The sequence below is a fragment of the Chenopodium album genome, chromosome 21 (genome assembly GCF_948465745.1).
Source record: "Chenopodium album chromosome 21, dcCheAlbu1.1, whole genome shotgun sequence".
NCBI lineage: Eukaryota > Viridiplantae > Streptophyta > Magnoliopsida > Caryophyllales > Amaranthaceae > Chenopodium > Chenopodium album.
Genome location: NC_137854.1, coordinates 9,917,937 through 9,941,125, shown reverse-complemented (window position 1 = coordinate 9,941,125; position 23,189 = coordinate 9,917,937). Strand labels below are relative to the sequence as shown.

At 39.1% G+C, this 23,189-nt stretch overlaps 1 non-coding gene across 1 annotated transcript; it reads left to right on the top strand.

Annotated features, from left to right (window-relative positions):
- Positions 1–12,205: 12,205 nt before the first annotated feature.
- LOC145603291 (small nucleolar RNA R71) lies at positions 12,206–12,312 on the top strand. The gene has a single exon (XR_014104808.1). It is a non-coding gene; the product is annotated as a small nucleolar RNA R71 (small nucleolar RNA).
- Positions 12,313–23,189: the final 10,877 nt, after the last annotated feature.

Genomic DNA, 23,189 nt, shown 5'->3' with positions numbered 1-23,189 from the left:
TTATAATCGGTTTAGATTGAACTTGGTTGGTTTGAAAACGAGTTTACCCACTTTGAAGCGGGTTTCTAATCAAATCATATTGGGTTAAAATTGAGTCGGATGATTATCGAGTTGAATTAGTCAGATAACGGGTAGGAACGGGTCATGTTATAATCAAGTCAAGTCATAAATAAGTTGGGTTTATCGAGTAGTGGGTTAATTGAAACATATTAGATCATAAACGGGTTACGGGTTTTAAACAGGTTTGGTCTCAACGGGTTACGGGTCGTGAACGGTTCGGTCACAACGGGTTACGGATTATAACCGGTTCGATCACAACGGGTTACGGGTTGAAACGATTTAGGTTTATCGGATTTTTATCGGGTTTTAACGGTTTTCGGTTTAAAATGGGTTGGGTTACTATCAGGTTTAGGCATAATCGGTTTGGGTTGCTTTCAGTTTCGGGTTGTAACGGTTTGGCTTGATACCGGGTCGGGCTAGTAACGGTTCGCACAAATTCGATTCAGTTCAGTTTCGGGTTGAAAAAAATTGGGTCGGGTCAGTTTTCGATTTCCAAAAAACGGGTTTTAAGCAGTTCAGTTTATTTTCGGATCAGTTCGAAACAGTCGGGTTTAACGGTTCGGGTCAGAAACTGACAGCTCTACGTACTGTAAATTCATAATAACACTATAGGTTACACAATTTTTTTAAAAAAAGGTTATTATCTTAAAATAAGATTACTATATTAAAATTAGGGGTCACTATGGCTGAATATAATACCAGTTACGTGTGTATAAACCTTGGGCCCACAATAATATTATTGTGGATCAGGTCCACGCAAGATTTTTTGCTTATTGACTTAGCTTGTGTTTTGCTGTGATGATAGATGATTAAATCATATTCATATTCTATGTTATAATTTTTTTGCGATTTGTTTTCTATAACGGGATATTACTCCATCCAGCCCTTTAGTTTGGTTTCATTTGAAATCAAGGAAGAGATTAAAAAATACTCGTAAACATCAACAAAGAATACATAACAGTTCACACTTTACAATTTGATTTTTTTTCAACATTCTCACTGACCTAATCCAATCACTTGACTTTTGTATTTAATTTAAGGAAAATTTCACAAGAATAATCCAACCTTTGTCTCATTCTCCCAAAATAATCCAACCTATTGATTAACCTTGAATAATCCTAAGTTTACCATATATTTTCTCTTAGTAACCCTAGCAGGTTACCTTAACCTTTTCAACCGGTTACATCCACGTGGCAATTTCTGATTGGTCAAATTTTTTAAAAAAATTTAAATAATAATTTAAATTCTGAAAATAAAAATAAAAATAAAAATTCTATCTCCTTCCCCTCTGTTTGTTTCCCTTTCCTCTTCCTTCCTCCATTAACACCCACCAACACCATCACAACACCAGAAACACCACCGCTTATAACCACCACAAACTGACAAACACCACCGCCGATAACCACCACAAACAACCACCGACGTCACCACTCATCACAACATCCATGACCCACCCACAACCGGAAAGAACACCCACAACACAACCGAAAGCAACAACCACAACATGAACGGCTTACGGCCGCCCCAATTCAGCCCAAAATTCAATTGAGAGGGAGAAAAGAGAAGGAAATCGGTGGGAGTTGGGGTTTCATGCTCTGGGTAGGTAGAATTGGGGTTTCGGGTATGGGTTGGGGTGGTGAATTCGGGTATGGGTGGTTTCGACTAGGGGGAATTGGTGGTTTTGAGTCTGGTAAGAGTGGGTTTGGGTGGGGTTAGTGGTGGCGGAGGTAGCGGTGGCTAAGTTACAGTGAAGTGAGGTGGTGCACGGTCGCGGCAAGGTTGAGAGAGGTAAAGGAGCCATTGTTAGTGGCTGGAAGCTTGAATTGGTGTTGAAGAGGGGAGAAGGAAGAAGGCAGGGGAAATTAAGGAAAATATAAATAAATAAATAAAAGCAACCCGAAGTTCAGGTTACCGGTCAAAAAGGCTCGGTAAGAGAGTATAAGTAGTAAACTTAGGATTATTGAGGGTTAATCAAAAGGTTGGATTATTTTGGGAGAACGAGCTAAAGGTTGGATAATTCCCGTGAAATTTTCCTTAATTTAATCCAATCACTTGGGGTTTGTATGGCATTGTTTTTTGTTTTCAGTTTTCTGTTTTTGTAAAAACAAAAAACCAAAAACACGAAATAAGAAAAAAGGTGTTTCCACTTTTCAGTTGTTAGTTTTCAAAATTATTATGATATTTATAAGTTTGACTAATTTTTTTTATTCATTATATGATATATATCATACGATTTTGAAAAACAAAAAACCACAACAATGTCAAACGAACCCTTGACTTTTCTATTCCTATTAAGAAATATTAATATCTTTTGTGTAACTTGAATACTTTTTGATAGTTTATGGGTAATCTTTTAGGAAAAATTGACTGGAATAATTCCATTTTTAATTTGCCCAATTTGCTTAAAATTATCTCAACTATTATTTTTTTTTTAAAAATAATCCCAACTTTATACCCCAATCTTTTTTAACAGTCCTAAGTGACTTAAAACCAGCTAAAATGGTGAAGTCTTCACTTGTTGACTGTTGGACTTTAATTTCCCTCCTAATTAATGCCACATCATCTATGTAACACCCTAGAAATTCCTTTCCTTTAAAATACACTTTTCCCTCTCGAAAATACGTTTTAGGAATATCTAAGACATTACCGCCACCGTGTAAATGGCTAAGGCAACAATCAAAGATACACAGCGAAAGACTTGAAAGTCAAATCTAAGAAATGACACAATTTAAAAACCGAACTAACAAAAGTACGTAAAGTTGAGAATCAACAAAACCAAGTTAAATAAAATCCACTACAACTTGGAACCACTTAGGTCCCTTATTCAAAAACCGATCAATCAAATAATAGTATTAGTCCAACAAATAATAAAACAATGAAGGAGTTATGTCTTCGTCGTGTGCAATTACTAGATATATAATTGGATCAAATTATGGAGATAATTAAGTCCGGACATTTGGGTTGTCGTTTTGCCATAGCTAGAGGTATTTACGATCTTTGGACTAGTAAAATAGCCCAAAGCCCAATTGGACGGATCCTATAAGGTCACACAAAGGGGCTAGATCGAGCATTAGAGGACGAGGCCCATCATGGGCCTCATCACTCTAGGTGGCCGGCCATATAGGGCTTTGGGAGGCTATTGGGCTTCGTGCCCTAGTCTAATTATAATGAGATTATAAATAGACTAGGTGCCTAGGTTTGCAGTACATGAAATTGATTGATCATTTAGATCAAACCCTAATTAGCAAACACGAAACCAACCCCTCTCATACTCCCTCTGTCACGTCACTCTCCTCCTCCCGTCGCCGGTGGTGCCTCGTGGTGGTGGTGGTTCGTGCGGTGGTCGGTTGTCCAAAAAGGTGGTGATCGCGGTTTTCCCCAATCACTCGACCAATCTAGTATTGGTGGACGGCTCGTTCGAATCTCGTGGACTAAGTAGAGGAGCAACACTTGGGGCTCTATTCTCTCCCTGATTTGCTTGTCGAATAGCTTCGTGGAATTCACGCTTCAAAGGTATGATTATGTGTCTTGTGTGTTATGCATGCGATTCTTGGGATTAGGTACTTTATTGAATATGATTCATATATGTTATTTCCGCTGCGTAGTACCTATAAACTCCTACAAACAAAACATCCAAAACATAATTATTACACATCCTAGTGGAAACTAGCATAATTCTCTCTTCACTCATGCCCCATCATGAACATGCCTCAATACCTGAAAAGAGTATCTCTACTTGCCCCCACTACTCTCCATTAAAATGGATCATCGTATGGCCAAGATAAAGACATAGCCTGACACAAACAACACACACAATCAGCAAAGCTGAGTACATAAGTGTATTTAAACACACCAACATGCAACTCTTAGCATCACACATACTTACCTCATTGCACCTGTTTACAAGCACACACAACAAACAACAAGACTCTTTAACTGGACACTAAATGATTCATTTAGCATTGATTACGCATCGAACGGGTTTCCAACTAAACCTACCCCAATAAATTGAGGTTCACTGACACGGGAGCTAACCGTGCCAGCATCACTATGCCACACATTGGTGGCGGAATTCCAGCGCATAATAATAAAAGGGAATATACAGCGTCCTGTACTCCATTAGAAGTTATGGTTAAATATAAAACCCCATAACTCCCCCCATTGTTCATACTCAAGGTATATACGTTCCAAAAGTTTTGGTGCGTAATCTCTTTCACTTTACGTTATTTACAGATTATTAAACTTGGTGATGACTCCCAAAGCATAATAATTCAATCAACAATAATTATTGAATCAAACAAACATACCAATTTAATTCTTGAATAATTAGTGACCACATATAATTTAATGTTGAACCCTTTTTAAAACTACCTCAGTGTCAAAGACACCTTAAACGCATAAAGCGCCAACAATCCTATCCCTCGGTGTTAAAAACACCTTAAGTGCACAAAGGCACCAACATACCATTTATTCCTTGTGTATATAGACACTTATATAGCTCCTTCCTCATGCTTAATGCATCAATAAAAATTATATGGACTATAATAAAATTCCTTTTCATTATTCTAAACATAATTAAACAATTTGTTTAGTTAAACATGCTCTTTAACATGCCATAAATAAATATGTAGTTGACAGGCTAAAGTCGTATCACCTAATAAAAAATAATTACCTAAGTCCACTAACTTATGCAGATAGGGAAGTAGGGTCGAATCCACAGGGAAACTGGTCTTTCTATTCCTAATTAATTATTATAGTCTAAATTATTAAAGTAACCAATATTTTTGTGAATAAAAGTCTATACTACGAAGAATATAAGTAGGGAGGATAAAGGATAGAGAAGAATCAATGAATTAAATACCTAGGGCATAGGTTCACCAATAAATAATACTCCAGGGTAAAACATAATAATCAATCATCAATGCATCAATTAACCAGATTATAAAGGGCTCTCGCTACGTATTACAATCACAGAATTAATCTACCGGTATTAAATCTCATCTCTCGAATCTCGACTTAACCATTTATAAATTAACCTGCCTATTGAAACTAGACCTAAACATCAATTCTCATCTCTCGAATCTCGAATTAATATTGTCAAACTCATGCATAAAAGATCAGGCCTAATCTAGTCACAGAGCATTAAATCAATCAATAGGAAATTAATATAGCATTGATAATTAACAACAATAGATTATCCCTTCATATTATTTATGGATCCCCACAAACCCTAGAAAAAGGACTACTCACACATAATTAAATCTAAACTAATCAAAGCAATAAAATAAAACATGATAGAAGGAATAAAATGAATAACTGAGATTTAGAAAAAAGAAATCGTTTCCAAAGTAATCAGAATAAAGAGTTGAGTAAAGAACAAAGTATAAAGTGTAGAGAGAGAAAGTTGAGTAGAGAGAAGGAAGAGAAAAACTAAAACTAGAGTAATAATAATAATCAAGAGATAGATTAATCTTGCCTCATAATAACTTATTAATACTAAGCAAGTACTAATCGCTAGAACAAAACTAATCGGAACGCAAACGCCCCTAAATCCTCGCGCGCCCGGTCGGGCAAGGGCTCGCCCGACCGGGCCCGCCTTTTTTACTTCAGTTGGCTTCTCGCGCCCGGCCGGGCGCGTGCACCGGGCGCGTGCTGCTTTGGCCCGCCCGGACGGGCGCGCCTCTGGGCGGAGATAGTGATCTTCGGCGAGGCTTTTGGGCCTCGAAACTTCCAACTCTTGGGCCTCCGAACTTGGCCCAAGTCCTCAAATCTTCATAACCGAGCCCTTAATCACCGATTTGATCCCTCCAATCGGCCTTGGGCTATCGAACGCGGTCGCGGTCTTCCAATACTTGTAGATGCTCCTCGAAAAGCCCGGGAAATTGCTCCAAGTACGCAAATTCCTACAAAACTCAAGCAAAACTACCAAAGCACTGGAAAACACAAATTAGTAACAAAAGTGGCTCGGAAGAGCCAAAAACACTACTAATTAGGACCAAGGGACGGGGATAAATATATATATAAAATGAACACATCAAACTCCCCCAAGCCAAACCTTTCCTCAATGAACAAATAAAACATGCCTCACCCCAATATAAAAATCAAGCACAAACGATTCAAGGCAAATCAAGTGAACATGCTTCAAAATCAACCAATCCTATCCATCTAATCACCCTTCATCCCCAACAATTGTCAAGTAGAGCAAACCACAAGAGCATATAGAATTCAAGACTAGTGCTCACACACTCAACTCTCATTTATGTGGCGAGTAAAAGATGTACTCGATCGCTCCCCATCCCAACCCCTTTAATGTGAACAATGCCCTCCCAAACTCACAACACTCGTGTGTTTAAAAAGAAATACACTCAACCTAATAGTCGACTCGGAATATGTTAAATCATAACTTGCATTGATAAACAACACTTTCATATTTACACAACTCTATGCACAAGGTCAAAAGGTCTTTTAAAGCTTGCAATGTAAGGCTAGGGAAAAGGGTAGGAAAAATTTGGAAATATGTGAGAGAAAAGCTATGCATAAAGGGAGCCATATCCTAATAAACCCATGACCAAAAATGATGGTCATAATCATCTCCAACAAAACTAACTCCAACACAAATCCACCAAAAATACTCCAATCATAAAAAACAATCCCAAAACTTACAATTTCACTCATAAAAATATAATAGTAATGAACTAGAATGAATAACAAACTTTGAACTCAAAACTCAAATTTTACAATGAAACTCAAAAGTTCTTCTTTCTTTTCGATAAACCTTCACTTAGACAATTTGAACATCAAACTTATTTTTTTCTTTTTGCTCTCTTTTTTTTCTTTTTTCTAGAAGTTCACTTTTTTTTTTTTTTTTTTCTCACTTTTTTTGAACTTCTCTTTTTTTTCTTTTTCATCACACTTTTATTTTCCAAATATATACACAATAAAACTCATCAAATAAAAATATGATCAAGAACAAATAACTTCTCAAACCCACCCAGTTGTGCAAATAATGTGCACACTACAAACTCCCTCACCTCACTCACTAATAGCTCCCCCAAGCCAAGCTTGGGACTAGTAACCAATGGGGCAAACATGGCTTGTAATGTGGCTAAAAACAATAAAAAGTCAAGGCAACAACATGGGTAGCAAGAAGGGAACAAATGTATCTAAATAAATCTGAAGGCTACCTAAAAGAACAAATGCCTTTGTCCTCCACATGTGCATAATATTGAGTTATGAAACACTACTCATAGTTGCAAACCAATACTCAAATTCATTGACATACCAGGAACTAATCACACATTCCTAACCAAATCAACTAGTCAAGCACTATATTCACAAGTAGTTGGACAAAATTGACGCATGTTTAGGAATCCAAATAATTAAACTTCAAATCATGATAAACAAATCCACAATGCTCAAAATCAAATACCAAGAATCAAAACAATTTTTTCTCAAGTGTGGGGCACAGGGAAGCATGATTTACAGTTCATTGGTTCGTATTTTTTTATTTTTTTAATTTTTAAATTTTTTTGTATTTTTCAAATAAGGAAAGCAATAAACTAATCTAAAAAGCAATAAATCTAAACTAAAAAAACACACCAAAAATAAACAAAAATAAAGAAAAAGAAAGAGAAAAGTATATACCAAATCCAAAAATCCTCCCCCAAGCCAAGATCGGACAATGTCCTCATTGGCTCGAAAGTAGCCCAGCTGGCTACTCATCCTCATCCTGGTCCATATGAGAGGACCCACCCGCTCCACCACTGGAACCGGCACCATCTGCACCGAAAGAGCCACTACTAAAATAGTTAGCATGAAAAGTCCCCCCCGGCGGTCCCCCAAAAGGAATGTCCTGTCCGTACCCATGGAACGAGGAGTAGTCTGTGTAAATGCCATGGACAATGGGATCCCTATCGTATCCCTGGGGTGGGGGCTGAAACCAGTCTGGGTAAACCGCATCGTCGGGAATGTTGCCCCGACGAGCGTAATCATCATAAATAGGGTAGAGCCCCCTACCCTGGTTCCTCTCTAGGTAGCCTAACCTATGGTCGACAGAGCCAATTATCTGTCTGAACTCGGTCTGGGTCTGCTCTATGCGACCTATGGCCTGGCCAATACTCTGTAAATCCCAAACTGGGTCAGAGTCACCGTGAGGGACGGAATAGGACTGTCGGGGTGGTGATGGTGGCTGTGGAATGGGATGTACAGGAGGTGGCTGGGCCTGCTGTGGATCCTCACCCCTAGCATGGGCAACTAACAGGGCATAAGTATAAGACTCTTGCCCTGGGGGAAAGGCGGTCAGGTCAGGGTTGGGCAAAGGAAAAATAGGCAAGGGTTGTTCAGTCCCTGTCCTAATGCACCAATGGGTGACCTGGTTCTCGTCTACCCTCAACCACCCAAGCTCCTCAAGGTACCTAGAGGTCATGTAGGTGTCCGGCCCCATGTTAGTCATCCTGTGAGGTCCACTCTCTACAAAACCGGCCTTCTTGATGGCTATCCTAGTGATAAGGCCACCAAGACGGATAGGGGTAGTGTGGTGGTTGCTGGCCGTAGCGTGCCTACCTAGGTGGTGAATGATGTACCGGGCGATGTTCAATTTTTCATACCCAAACATGTAATGGCCAATTACAGCTAGTTCATTGGTCTGACAGTTATGGGGTTCATTTCTACCTAGGAAACATACACCGGCAAATCTTTGCCACAATTTGGGGACGGGGTGATGAATGGGCCTAGCACTAGCATGTTGAGCAGAAACATTTGAAATGCCAGTCAAAGCTAAATAAACATCTTCCATTTTAAATTCAACATTCCATTGTCTGTTCAAATCAGGTTCCAGTTCAAACAATTTACAGAATTCCACAAAAGAAAGAGTGATATTTCTATTATTAAGCCTAAAAATTAATTTTGGACCACTTTTATGGTTTTGAATAACAAGAGAAGATAAGAATTCGCGGGTTAATTCACGGTATGTGGAATAATGCATATCTACAAATTTTCTCATACCAATATCGTTTAAAAATCTCCTAACAAAACCATAAATACCTAAAGCTTCTAAAGTGGGACGGTGTAACCACCGTGAGGGAATTACCTCTCTTCCGTAGAGCACCTCCAATTTCTCCCGTTGCTCCGCCGTCGCGATCTTGATCGTCGGCCACTGAGGGAGTTGGAGAGCCGGGTCATATTGTTGAGATGACCCGCTTGAGCTTCCCCCGAGAAAGTTCCTCGCCCGTTTAGCCGCTATTTGTAGTGGTCAAAAATTAAATTTTGTGAAAAATGTAAAATTTTGATATAGGGATGTAGAGAATGAAGAGAGGAGTAGTAATATGTGAAAAGATTTAGATTTGGGTAAGGGATTAAGAAGAAAACTTAGAGAGAAGTCAGAGGAAATTTAGAGTTTTAGAGAGAGAAAGTGAAGGAAAGAGGAAGGCGGATGAAGAAAGAAGAAGGAAAGAAAAAAAAGAAAGGAGGTAAAGACGGGGGACTTGCTCGCGCCCGGCCGAGCGCCTCACCGCCCGGTCGGGCGATCTAAATTATTGATTCTTCATTTGGCTCGCGCCCGGTCGGGCGCCACTTCGCCCGATCGGGCGATCTCCAGCCAATATCCCACCTTTGTCTCGCGCCCGGTCGGGCGCCTTACCGCCCGGTCGGGCGATTTTCCTCAACTTTTGATCTCTTTCTCGCGTCCGGTCAGGCGAAATCCCGCCCTGCCGGGCCAATTTTAAGTCCGTATACGTCAACTTTTGCGCCCGGTCGGGCGGAGATCCGCCCGGTCGGGCCCGAGAACAAGTTTTGACGCCTTTTTTTCTTCCTTCAAATTTGGCTAAGTCTTTCCCTGTAAACTGTACCAAAAACTCATAAAACTGATTAAATTCCCTCCTCTCTCCTCTCATAAGAAAAAGAAGAAAAAAAAAACAAAAATAAAAACAAGTAAAATACGGGTTGCCTCCCGCAAAGCGCTGGTTTATCTAGGTCCCGCACGACCCTCTTACTACATGTCGGGAAGTTAAACCCCTTGGCCTATCGCCTGGTCGGGTGGTTCTCCACCTGGTTGAGCGATTTTTAGACCACGACTCGGCTTCCTAACACGCCCTGTAAGGCGCCAATTCACCCTATTGGGTGGATCCTCATTGGCTTGAACTGGTGGGTCTTTACTTTTGTTCGATTGAGAACCCTTTTTGACCGTTGGTTGCCTCGATTTATCACTTTGTTGAGCTATTACAACACGATCTGGTGGAACTCTCACTATAGACTCAATTTCTGCAACTTGTGTACTCATTTCCACCTCCTCATCTTCAAAACCAAGACCTTCACAGTATAAGGCTTTCTCTATTGCGTCCACTTCCTCTTTCCATCGGTTAGTTGTACCTGTAGGAAATGCAACACACGATACCGCCTCCAAGGGATCTTTAACAAAAACTTGGGGCTTATTGGAACAATTACCAACCACATCGATTTTATAACACTTCTCCTCTAGCATGGGGCTTTTAGGGGTATTATTCAAATTAAAAACAATTTTATCATCCCCTACTGAAAGTGTCAATTTACCACATTTTACATCTATAATTGCTCCAGCAGTATTAAGGAAGGGTCTACCCAAGATAATTGGGGTATGCAAATCCTCAGCCATATCAAGAACAACAAAATCCACAGGTATATAAAATTTACCTACTCTAACAGGGACGTCTTCTAGAATGCCTATGGGGTATTTAGAAGAACGATCAGCCATTTGCAGAGTAATATTAGTAGACTTTAATTTACCCATTTTTAGCTTTAAACACACAGATAATGGCATGACACTAACACTAGCGCCCAAATCACACAATGCATTATCAATCATCAAATTGCCAATATGACAAGAAAAAGAAAAACTACCTGGGTCTTTTAGTTTGGGTGGAGATTTATTTTGTAGTACGGCACTGCATTCTGCAGTAAAAGCGACAGTCTCTACCTCACTAATAGACCTTTTCCTAGTCAATATTTCTTTCATGAATTTTGCATATGAAGGTATTTGCGTGATTAATTCAGTAAAGGGAACTGTTACCTGCAAATCCTTCACCATGTCAAGGAACTTACCAAACTGCTTATCCACCTTGGTTTTCAAATTTCGATTTGGGAATGGTAGTTTGATAATTGGTTGTTGCACATCATTACTCCTGTCTTGAGTTACAACCTTCCCTGGAGTTTTACCCTGCAATATAACATCAGAAATATTAGTACTACCCTTTAGCCCTGCAGGGGTAGGATTAATATCCCTTGGTATAAAGGAATCAGGATTAGCAATTTATGTTGAAACAGGTTCATCTTCTTTGGGCATAGGAGACCCATCATAGTGTGAACCACTCCCGAGGGTAATTGCAAACGCCTGATTTGTGGGTTGTACTGGTTGCGATGGTAGGGCTCCTTGTGGCCGAACCTGAAGAGCAGCGGCTAACTGTGCAATTTGAGTATCTATGACTTTATTGTGGGCTAAAATCGAGTCAATTTGTGAGTCTCTACTCTCCATATGCTTTTGCATACTAGTTAACATCGCTCTAATTTCTGATAAAGCTGGGTCAGAAGGTGGTGGAGGAGTTTGAGGTTGGTTTTTCTGGCCAGCATTGGGATGGTAGTATTTCTGCTGAGGTGGTGGTGCCAGTTGTTGTGGAGGTGGAGGTGTGGGATTTTGCACATTACTGCTCCTATAGGAAAGGTAAGGATGGTTCCGATACCCGGGATTATAGGTGTTGGAGTATGGGTTATTTTGCTTGATGGATTGAAAAGCGTTAACCTGCTCCATAGAACTCCTAAACTCATGTTCCCAATGACCTACAATTCCACAATTTTCACAGAAAGCATCATTAGCATTATTATCAATTGCAGAAACATTAGTTTTTTTAGAATTAACAGTAGTAAGGTTATCCAATTTCTGACAAATAGAGGTTAATTGAGATTGCAAAAAGGATACAGAATTGACGTGGTGTTTTCCCTTGTTTGCAAAACCTCTAGGATTCCCATATTGGGAATTATGGATCGCCATATCTTCAATAACCTGACCTGCATCATCAACATTGAGGTTCATAAACCTCCCATTAGCTGCAGAATCCAAAATTGCTCTAGAAGAATTTCGATCCCATTGTAGAAAGCTTGTATCAACTTCCACTGTGCTAAATTATGATGAGGGCACTCTCTCTGCAGGTCTTTGAATCTCTACCAAGCTTCATATAGTGACTCATCTGGCTCTTGGGCGAAATTTTGAATTGCGCTTCTCAATAGAGCTGTTTTCTCTGCAGGGTAATACTTGTTATAAAAATTCAAAATAAGAGTCTCCCAATTAGTAATGCCAAGTGCAGTTCTATTTAAACCATTAAACCAAAGTTTAGCTTTTCCACATAAAGAGAAAGGAAAGAGAATCTCCCTTATTTGGTCTTGCGTGACCCCAGCTTGCCTTATAGTGTTACAATATTGACAGTAGTCAGCAATGTGTAGATTTGGGTCTTCACCCTTAGCTCCACTAAATTGCTTCCTTTCTATCAATGTGTAGTTTAGCATTGCATCCTTACCAGATAAGGAATTGTTGCAATTAATATGAATTGAATAAAAAAGAAAAGTATCACGATTGATGCAAAATGGAGGAGTACAAAGTATATGTATGGATTATACTATGCACTTGCTCAAGCTCACTTTCGGGAGGTTTAAGAAAAAAAAGAGCTCACTTTTCGGGTTAATTTTTTGGGACTTTTCAGGTTTAGAACTAAAAGAGTGTTTTAGCCTTGTCAAAACTCACATTATTTTCGAGCCAGGCCAGATTAGACTAGTGAGTCGGACCATTTATGATTAGGGGGTGAAAGTTTGGTTTGCAGTGTTGTTTATAACCTAAACCAAAACTAAACCATATTAGTTATGTTTGGGATTTTTCAAACTGCACCAGACCATCTTATATTTTGGTCAAAATCAAATCGCACTATTTTTATTTATTTCCTTAAAAAAAAAGAAAAAAAAATACCACACTGTAATTTTTTGTGCACAGTGTTTTGGGTTTTTATTTATTACTGTTTTGGGCCGAACAAACATAGCCTATTTTTGGTCCTATATATTCTGCGAAGAAGCAGGCGAAGAAATCGAGGGTGAAATGCTTCGTGAAAGTTGTGAATTACAATCACATAATGCCTACTCATTACACTCTTGACGTTGATCTTAAGGATGTTGTTTCTGCTAATGTTCTTCAGTCTAAGGATGACAAGGTTACTGCTGCTAAAGAGACTAAGGCTAGGTTTGAGGAGAGGTTTAAGACTGGGAAGAATCGTTAGTTTTCCTCCAAACTCAGCTTTTAGAGAAATGCACAAAATTTATCATGTTTTTGCCTATGTTAGTTGTTGAATTTTGTTCAAAAGGTGTGGGATTGGAAAAGTTTATGAATTTTGTTCAGAATTACAACATTAGTATAAGAGTACTTGATATATTGTATTCATAAATCATAATAATTGATTACACATTTTATAAAACCACAACATATCAAAACTACGTAACTATTACTGATGTCAAAATATTTAGGTAACGAGCAACAGTGATAACTTTGGGAACCGCGCGCATTGCGTGCGGGTCCACAACTACTCCTTCTGTCCTCAAATGATAGTCCCTTATGGCCAAATTTTAGTCCCAAAATGTTCACCTCATTTACTTTTTTCAACAACTATTAATATTAATTTTTTTTTACCAAAATTCCCTTCAATCTGCAACAATATTTGTGCAAATTTAAATTTTTTTTATGTAAATTTTGTTTTCTCATGTACTTTATTACTTTCTCTCTCTACTTTTTTGCATATCCAATGTCAATTTACTTTTTTAATATAATTTTACTATTCTTATTTGTGTTTATTAATTCCCGCGAAAAATGCCCATAAGGGACTATTAAAAGAGGACGGAGGGAGTAGTAAAATGGGAAATTTATAAGAGGTAAACATAAATTAGGGTAATTACGGTAGAGTAAATTAAGGTAAAAATTAAAAAGGGACATATTAGTAATATCATGTTAAAATACGTACGTTACCCGATAAATATGGGACGCGATTTAGCAATTCACAATATTTTAAGGGTTGAGGATGTTTGGTACTACACAAAACTAAATCGCCGGCGGCCTCGCCAAGGCTCGCTGCTGCCGCCTCGTCAGGTGTTACATTGGTGATTTGGTGTGACTTGTATTTTTTTTATTTGGACCAAAATTGTACTCCCTCTGTCCCTAAATTACATTCCTGTTTGGAAATTTACACGGGAATTAAGGAGAGAAGAATAAGACAAATAACAATAATTAGATAATGCAATGGGAAGTACAAAGATAGAATATTTATTACTCATGACATGTCATCAATCCTTTGCAAAAAAAAAGGACCAATCACATGCTCTTAATTGAAAATTTTTAACCAATCATATTCATTGTAGTTTGGCACAAGGATTATGAGTGAGATTAGGTAAGGATGAGTGAGAAAGCATTAAATATAAAACAAAAAAAGAGAGTTGATTTACTAAAAAAACTTACCAAAAATAGAAAGGAGGAATGTAATTTAGGGACGGAGGGAGTAATATTACAGCCTTTTTAAATGAAAATATATAAGTTTATATATATGTTAGAGTTTATATATCAATTTAAGTGGAAAAAATGCAAATTTTTTTTTTCTTTTTTTTTAAATTTTCTGGGCCATTTTGGGCACCGGTTTTGAATAGAACCGGTGCCAAAAACCCCTTTAAAAAATAGCAGGAATGGGTTATTGTAACCAGTGGCAATTTGCCACCAGTTTTGAACCGGTGGCTTTTCAAGGTAGTATTGCCACCCCTCAAATTCCCACCGGTTCAAAACCGGTGGCATAGGGGGGTTTTGAACCGGTGGGCATTTGCATTTTTCTACTAGTGGTAGTTAATGTGGAAGACAAGCTCTTCTGGGAGGTCTGCTTTGCCCCTCCAAGTAACTCACCCAACTCCAGCATAAACCAGGCCATACTTATGGCCACTCACATTCATACTCTTCACCAATGGCAGCCTTCTGCATTAGTTTACTTTTTGATGCAGTACATCAGATAATCCTACATTGCAAATTTGCAACTTTTTCTGCCTTTTACAGTTCTTAAGGTCGGAGACGGAGTTTTCGAGCTGGTTTTTACATTAGGTGACATTCATTTGGGTGGTGATGACTTCAATAAGGTAGGAAACAATGGAGTGCCTAATGATGTGTTAGCTTGAATCAGTGCTTTACTCTTGTGCAGTGAAATGATACAATTGTTTATAATACTACTGCAGAGAATGGTAGATTGGCTAGCAAAAACTTTCAACAAGAATGAGGGTATTGTTTTTCGAAATGACAGAAGCTCTTCATCGTCTAACTAAAGCGGTTGATTATTGTTTCAATGTTTTTTTTTTCTTTTTTTTTTGTAAAACATCGTCAACCATATATTCTCCTGATTATTGTTTCAATGTTGTTTAAGGAATAAGGTCTAACAATTTCTTCGTAATCAAGGCTTGCTTCTTTAAAGCGTCTAACAAAGTAGTGTATCACGTACATATTTTGCAGATACAAATTAAATTAGCTCTTGAACTTATCTAACTATAATCAAAATACTTGAAGGAGGAACTTATTACTAATAGCTTGAATTGAAAAAAAAAAACCTCGTTCCTTGATTGTATCTTTTTTTTATTTCAAAAAAAAATCCATTACGAAAATTATATTACTAAATCATAAATCATAAGGAGTATTATCAATAGTAACATGAATAACATCAGAAGTACAAGTAGGGATTATATTATTCGAATTCTCTGATAATTTAGCCTTCCATATTTGTGTCTTATGGTCGAGCACCTTTGTTTTTACGGCTTTGACGAAGTTTTCAGAGTCTCTCGGAATCCCCAAGCTTTGATCAACAAAAATTACAGCATTCTTGAAAACCTCAACATCAACAAAACAAATAAATGTATTTGGGGGTATCCATTTCCGGATGAAACTAAACGGAATCCCATAATCTCGCAACAGATTAAAATTGGGCACAAAAAATTTGCAAACCTTTCCAAGATGAAAATCGCAAAGGAGCAACGAACTTACAATTTCAATCATATCATCGGTATCACCCATAATCTCCTTCAAACACTGGAGTGAGGGAACGATAACGGAATTCAACCCCTGATCAAATATGGTCGGGTTGCTGCGAAACACAAGACTACAGATATCATTTAGTGTGAAACCATAGTTCAGAAATACCTGGATCTTTGGTTTAAGAGTTTTAACTTTGAACAATAAGATTTTAGGCGAATTAGATACCAATATTCGAATATGAGACTCCCTGAATCCAACGTCGTGTTTAAGATAGGAGACAACAGAATTCGCATTTGCGAGGAAATTCAAGTCAGCAACTGTTTTCGCACCTCGATTTCTCCAGACTTGTAATTCGGGTGGCTCATGAGCAGCAATAATGGGTTTCTTACTCCTCCTTTTGTTACTCCAACACTCACCAAGATTCTTCTTCGAAACTAGATTATTAGCCTCTTCCCTGGAAACCCCCAGACTAATTAAATAGTTACTTAACAACAAGGTTGAAGTCGAATAGGGTTGAAGATGCCGGATTTGGATTTGTAGGAGACTTTTGATGAAATTGCTTGTGTTGTTGCCTATTTTCAGCATCTTCTCGTTTGTTTTCTATTGATGGTTAGGAGGCGGCTAATGTATTATTCATGATCACTATTATTCATGATCACAATATATATATATATATGTATATAGGATTAGGGTTACTGGTTACATGATAATTCTAGAAGATTTCACTTTTTTTTGTAAAAAAAAAATCCAAAAGTCAATTCTGCAGTGTAGTGACGATTATGCCCTTTCAAATAATTGTAAAATTTAATTAATCTTGTTTACTTGAAAAAATAATACTACTCACCCAGTTATGATTAAAGGCTAAAAGTTTATATATTGATGACTCAACTGATTCTTCCCTATCCCTTCTTACATTCTCTTCCTATCATTTCTGATAGCAATATCTATCTACTTCTTGTTTAGGGTAAAATTACCCCAGGTACGTGGCCCAATCTCATAATGACACGTGGCCCAATAAAGAGGCGACACGTGGCCCTATGAGAGCGAGACATGTGTCTCTCTGTTATGGTGACACCTGTCAGCCATATCTAAATACCCTAAAGCTACAATCAGAAAGAGAAAAGGGCTCTGATGACCTCAAGCCCAAATCCCGAGAAAGCCTTGAAAGCCGTAAAACGGCGCCCCCCACGACACGTGGCGACCTCTGATTGCACAGCCAATCATGTCACGAGATTTTAGGGCATAAACCCTAGGGGGCACATGCTTCCACCCCTATATATACCCCAATCATTTATGATGGGTGGGGTGGATTTTGAGGTGACATTAATACAAGAGCTCTAAAACGCTCCAACTTCTCTCTACTTTCTCTCTCTAGCCTTTTCCGTTTCCGTTCACTAACTTGAGCGTCAGAGGCGAATATTCCGATCACCGGAATATTCGTTGTTTTGCAGGTGTCCGAGTCTTTGTCAGCAGAGCGCGACCAGTATCCGAGGGAATCACAAAAAACCCCGAAACATTTGGCGCCGTCTGTGGGGATACTCGTCCGTTATGGCAATAGATGGTCAGACACCTAATTCTAGACCTCGTCCACGCGAGGATGGATATGTAGAGGACATACGTACTACCATACACTCAAGCAATCCTTTGACTGCCTCATTTGAAGAGGCCGAACAACCTCCACCTATTACTCCAGCTGCTTTAATGGCCGAGCTGACTAAGCTCCGCAAGGAGTTGGCGGCCACCCAGCAAAATGGGGGAGGAGGCACCTCTAAGAAAGCCAACAACAAGACCAATGCAACTGATGCTGGTAACACCCCATTCCGTCGTCCGCACGGAAGGTCTCCCCGAATCCCACGGACCAACTTCTCTAGCCTGCTGGCGAAAACACAGTCGGCTGGGGGGAGGGGCAGACAGCCAAAGAGAGTTGAGACTGAGCCGTCACAACGTTTCAAGGATGCAAGGGACTACATTCGGCACAAGCTAAGGGAGAGGGCCGCATATTCTGACACGGCCTCTACCCCAACCATGCCGGATGAGGCCTCCAACCAATCTTTCTCCCAATACACCAACACAGCTGCTTCCAGCAAGAGCCATACTATTACTCCCCGTCTAATTCAGCCATTGCAATATCAGCCCCCTCAAGTACTCAATGGGTTGGTACAACCAACTCCCCAAGTCTTTGGGCAGTATGGGCCGTATGGTCAGATGTTCGGCCAGACTCCCTACCTGGCTGGAACGTCCGCTCAGCCTATTGATTGGCAAATGTGTTTGTTGAATTTGGGAGATAAGCCGCCTCCGTTTTTGCAAGACATACTAGCGTCCCCTCAACCAGCAAAAGTGAAGAGTGTACTAGTGGGTGCCTATGATGGTACGGGCAACCCATAAGAGCATGTTACCTCGTACAGGAATTTGATGTACTTGCAAAGTGTAGATGATGCTACATGGTGTAGATGCTTCCCGGCCACTCTCAAGGGGTGGCCCAGGATTGGTTTAACAGCCTTCCAGCCGGATGCATCAATTGCTTTACCACCCTCAGTTTGTTGTTTGTGGGAAACTTCTCATACAACATCCCACCAAGAAAGACAAGTCTCAACTTGGCTACAATTGTCCAAGGAAAGAATGAAGGACTACGCTTGTACGTCCAAAGGTTTAACCAAGAAAAAGCCCAAATTCATAATCTTCCGGACGAAATGGCTTACTCAGAATTTCTCCGGGGATTAAGGCATAATGGTTTTAAGTTTGATTTGGTAAGAAAAAAGATTCGGTCATACGCAGGTGTATTGCGGGAAGCCGAAGCCTATATTGAGGCCGTGGACTTTTGTTCGCTCACCAAATCAGAACAGCCGGCCAAGGGGGCTGAGAAGAAGCAATCTTCTCAGCAAGACTCGGTCGTGAAGGAGTTATGTCTTCGATAAGTGCAATTACTAGATATATCAAGGATCACTATTATGGAGATAATAAGTTCATTCTATTGGGTCGTCAATATCTGGTGCTAGATATGATAATTGATCTTTGGGTTAGTTAAATAGCCCAAAACCCTTTAGAATGGATCCTATATTGGTCACACACAAGGGTATTGGGTTAAGCAAGTAAGAGGCCCATTAGTGGGTCTCATGAGATTATGACATACCATGTAGAGTGTTGGGCTAGAGTAGTGTGTTTAGGATAAGGGTTTTGGGCTTTTGACATGGGCTCTTATTTAGAGATGTGATCTATAAATAAGATCCATGCCTAGGGTTTGGATGAAGCAGTCATAATTCACACACTGCGAATTTTGACATCAAGGCAACCAATCCCAAAACCCTAAAACACTCTCCTCACTCACGACCCTCTTCTCTCCCCTTCACGTCCGTACGTGCGGCGCCCCTCATGGTGGCTCGTGGTGTTCGTCGTGGTGGTTTGTGGTTAGCTCGTGTCTCTCTTCTCCGTTGAAGGTTGATTGAAGCGTTCGATCACGACTAACTAGCATTAGTGGAGGTTTAACTTGTGCCCGTGGACCAAGTAGAGGAATCACGCTTGGGGTTCTTTATCTCCCTTTGTTCTTGCTCGATCGCACGTGGAATCACGCTTCAAAGGTACGATTATTTGTGCTTTATGTGTTATGCATTAGATCCTTGGATTAGGTACTGTATGAATATGATTCATGTTATTTCCGCTGCGTAGTACCTATAAACTCCTACAGGTCGGTCGAAAGAAAGAAGGAAACAAAAGAAAAGAAATCTGGGTAGCTAATGACAAGCAACCCAAGTCAAAGAAAAGCAAGACGTACGAGCCTCAGTATGAGTTCAACAAGGATGGTTACTCCATTTTGATGGAGATAAAAGACAAGTTTGAGTTTGAGAAGCCTCAGCCTTTGAGAGGCTCGGCCCAGTACAGAAACAAGAACAAGTATTGTCATTACCACAAGGATGTGGGTCATGACACGAATGAGTGTATTAACTTGAAGACTGTTGGATAAGTTGGCCGACAAGGGTCTGCTGAAACCCTATGTGACCAAGTCCAAATTCACCTTCAAGTGGACAGACAACACGTCCGAGAAAAAGCAGCAAAGTGAAAACAAGAATGACAAGGAAGATTATGGGAATAGCACTAATTCAGGTTTTGTGGCCGTCATATCAGGAGGCTTTGCTTCAGGCGGCCCTACCATGAAAGGAATCAAGCAAGACGTTCGAAATTTGTCAAATGTGATGCAGACGGACGTTGTTAAGGCCGAGCCATTTCCTGAAGTGATCATAAGTGAGGCTGACCGTGGAGAGGTCAGAGCTTTGTACAATGATCCCATGGTCTTTGTAATGAAAACAGCAAATTTGAAGGTGGGACGGATATTGATTGATACGGGCAGTTCGGCTGATATCATAAGTCTCTCTGCCTTGAGGAATTTAAGCTTCCCAGAAGATGCTCTCCAAGATATAACTCACCCCTTAGTAGGATTTGGGGGGAATATCATTCATCCAGTCGGACGGATTGACCTTCCCATCCGTTTTGGGCAGAAGGGTGAAGGAAGAGACATGGTCGTCCGTTTCCTTGTTGTAAAAGAGTTGACTGGGTACAATGTAATCCTTGGCCGCCCTACTCTCAATGCAGCCATGGCGGTCATTATAATAACCCGTATTTTTATACGTATTTTATTTAAAGTATGTATTTAATGAAATATTTAATTAGTTATAATCATTTTAATTAAAGTATTTTTATTAATATTATTATAAAAGGTAAGTTTATTTAATTATTTTTATTTTGAAAGATGGGGTTTTAATTAAAGAAAGTTATTTTTAATTAACAAGTTTTAATTGGGAAGGGATTAGGAAAATTTAAAAGAGGAAAGTTTAGGGTAAAAGGGTTGGAAGAGAAGGGGTATAAATATCCCACGTATGAGGCAAATCAACTTTGCCCAGAGTGGAGAAAACCCAAGGTAAACTTCTCCCCCTTTTCTCCTTATTTTCCTTTCTTTTTTTTCTTTTCCTTTTCCCCTTCCCCTTTCTCACGGCCGGCCACCACCACCTCCTTGCACGTGGCCGGGCCGCAACCACCACACACCACCGCGCGCCACCAACACACGGCCAGCAGCCGCGGCGGCACAGGCGGCAGCAACCCAGCCGTGCCGTGGTGGCTGCTGCTGCCGTCGGCTCTTCAAAAAAAAAAAAAAATTATCTTTCTTGTTTTATTTAATCTATGCCTAGATCTAATTATAAATTTATGAGTTTTGGGATCAAATCTTGATGTTTGAATGTTGTAATCATGTTAATTAATTTTCAGATTTTGATTTTGATTAAAAAGCCCCTATTTTTGAAACCCTAGGTTCTTGATTTATGAAATTATGAAAGTATATGATGTATTAATGTTTAGACCTTCAATTTAAATGCTTTAAGACTAATTTTCAGCAAGTTTTAATTATAAAAATAGTGCAGGAATTTTAAGTAGAAACCTAAATTTTATGTTTTTAAAAGGGATTTAAATTACCCATTAAAGGGGACTTAATTATGGTGTTCTAAAAATAATTTCAGCTTATTCTAATTAATTTATGAAAGGTTTTAAAATAGTATATATTGCTGGAAATTTGTTTAGAGTGGATTTTGATACACTATTATAATTTTAATGTGTAGGAGACTTTGAAGTAAGCGATTTTTACTAGTCGTGGCGAATTTAAGATCATATTCAAGGTACGTTCGCGTACTTAGCATATTTGATGATGTAGAATCATGTTAGGTTTGGTATCAATCAATTACAAGTAGTATCATGCTAAGGTTCATGTGTTGAATTGTGAATTATTGGTGTTGATAATTGAATTGTGAAGCATGAATTATTTGTGATGATCTATGGATTGGAAAATTATAATTTTGGCATGATTATATGGACTACATATTTATTTATGGCATGATAGAGAGCATGTTTAATCAAACTAATTGTTTAGTGTGGTTTGGAATATTGAAAAGGAATTTTATTATGATTCATATAATTTTTATTGATGCTTTAAGCATGAGAAAGGAGCTATATAAGTGTCTATGTACACAAGGAATAAATAGTATGTTGGTGCTTTTGTGCACTTAAGGTGTTTTAAACACCGTACCGAGGGATAGGATTGTTGGCGCTTTATGCGTTTAAGGTGTCTTTGACACTGAGGTAGATTTAAAAAGGGTTCAACATTAAATTATATGTGGTCACTAATCATTCAAGAATTAAATTGGTATGTTTGTTTGTTTGAATTATTATTGATGATTGAATTGTTATGAGTTGTGAGTCATCACCAAGTCTAATAATATGTAAACAACGTAAAGTGAAAGAGATTACGCACCAAAATTCTTGGAACGTATATACCTTGAGTATGAACATATGGGGGGAGTTATGGGGTTTTACACTACTAGAAAAAGGTCGATTTCCGACGGAATTGTTCCGACGGACAAAAAATTCCGTCGTAAACTGTGGAATTTCCGACGGATTTTTTTCCGTCGTTTGTTTTCGACGGATTTTATCATTCCGTCGGAAATCCGTCGGAAATTTACGACGGAAAATAAATCTGTCGGTATAAATACACTTTCCGACGGAAACATCCGTCGGAATATTAAATTTCCGACGGATTTTAATTCCGTTGGAAATTTCCGACAAAAAAATCCGTCGGAAAATTAATCTTCCGACGGAATTAAAATCCGTCGGAAATTTCCGACGAAATCTTCGTCGGAACATATAATTATAAACAATTAAAAAACCCGGTCTTTTTAAACCCCTTAGGGTTTTCTCCTCCCCCTTTCATTTCACCAGCCTCTCTTTCTCTCTTCAGCTTCTCTTTCTCTCTCTTCCGTTTTTCACAAGCCTCTTTCATTTCTCTCTCTCCGCGTCTTCTCTTCCTCCTCCGCGTCCTTCTCTTCCTCTCTCCTCCTCCGTGTCTTCTCTTCCTCCATCTTCTACTTCTTCTTTCTTCACTCTCCTCATTTTTTTCTATTTCTTGTTGTTTTTATGGTCTTTTCTAGTAGTGTTATATTTAACCATAGCTTCTAATGGAGTACAGGACGCTGTATATTCCCTTTTTATTATTATTATGCGCTGGAATTCCGCCACCAATGTGTGGCACAGGTGATGCTGG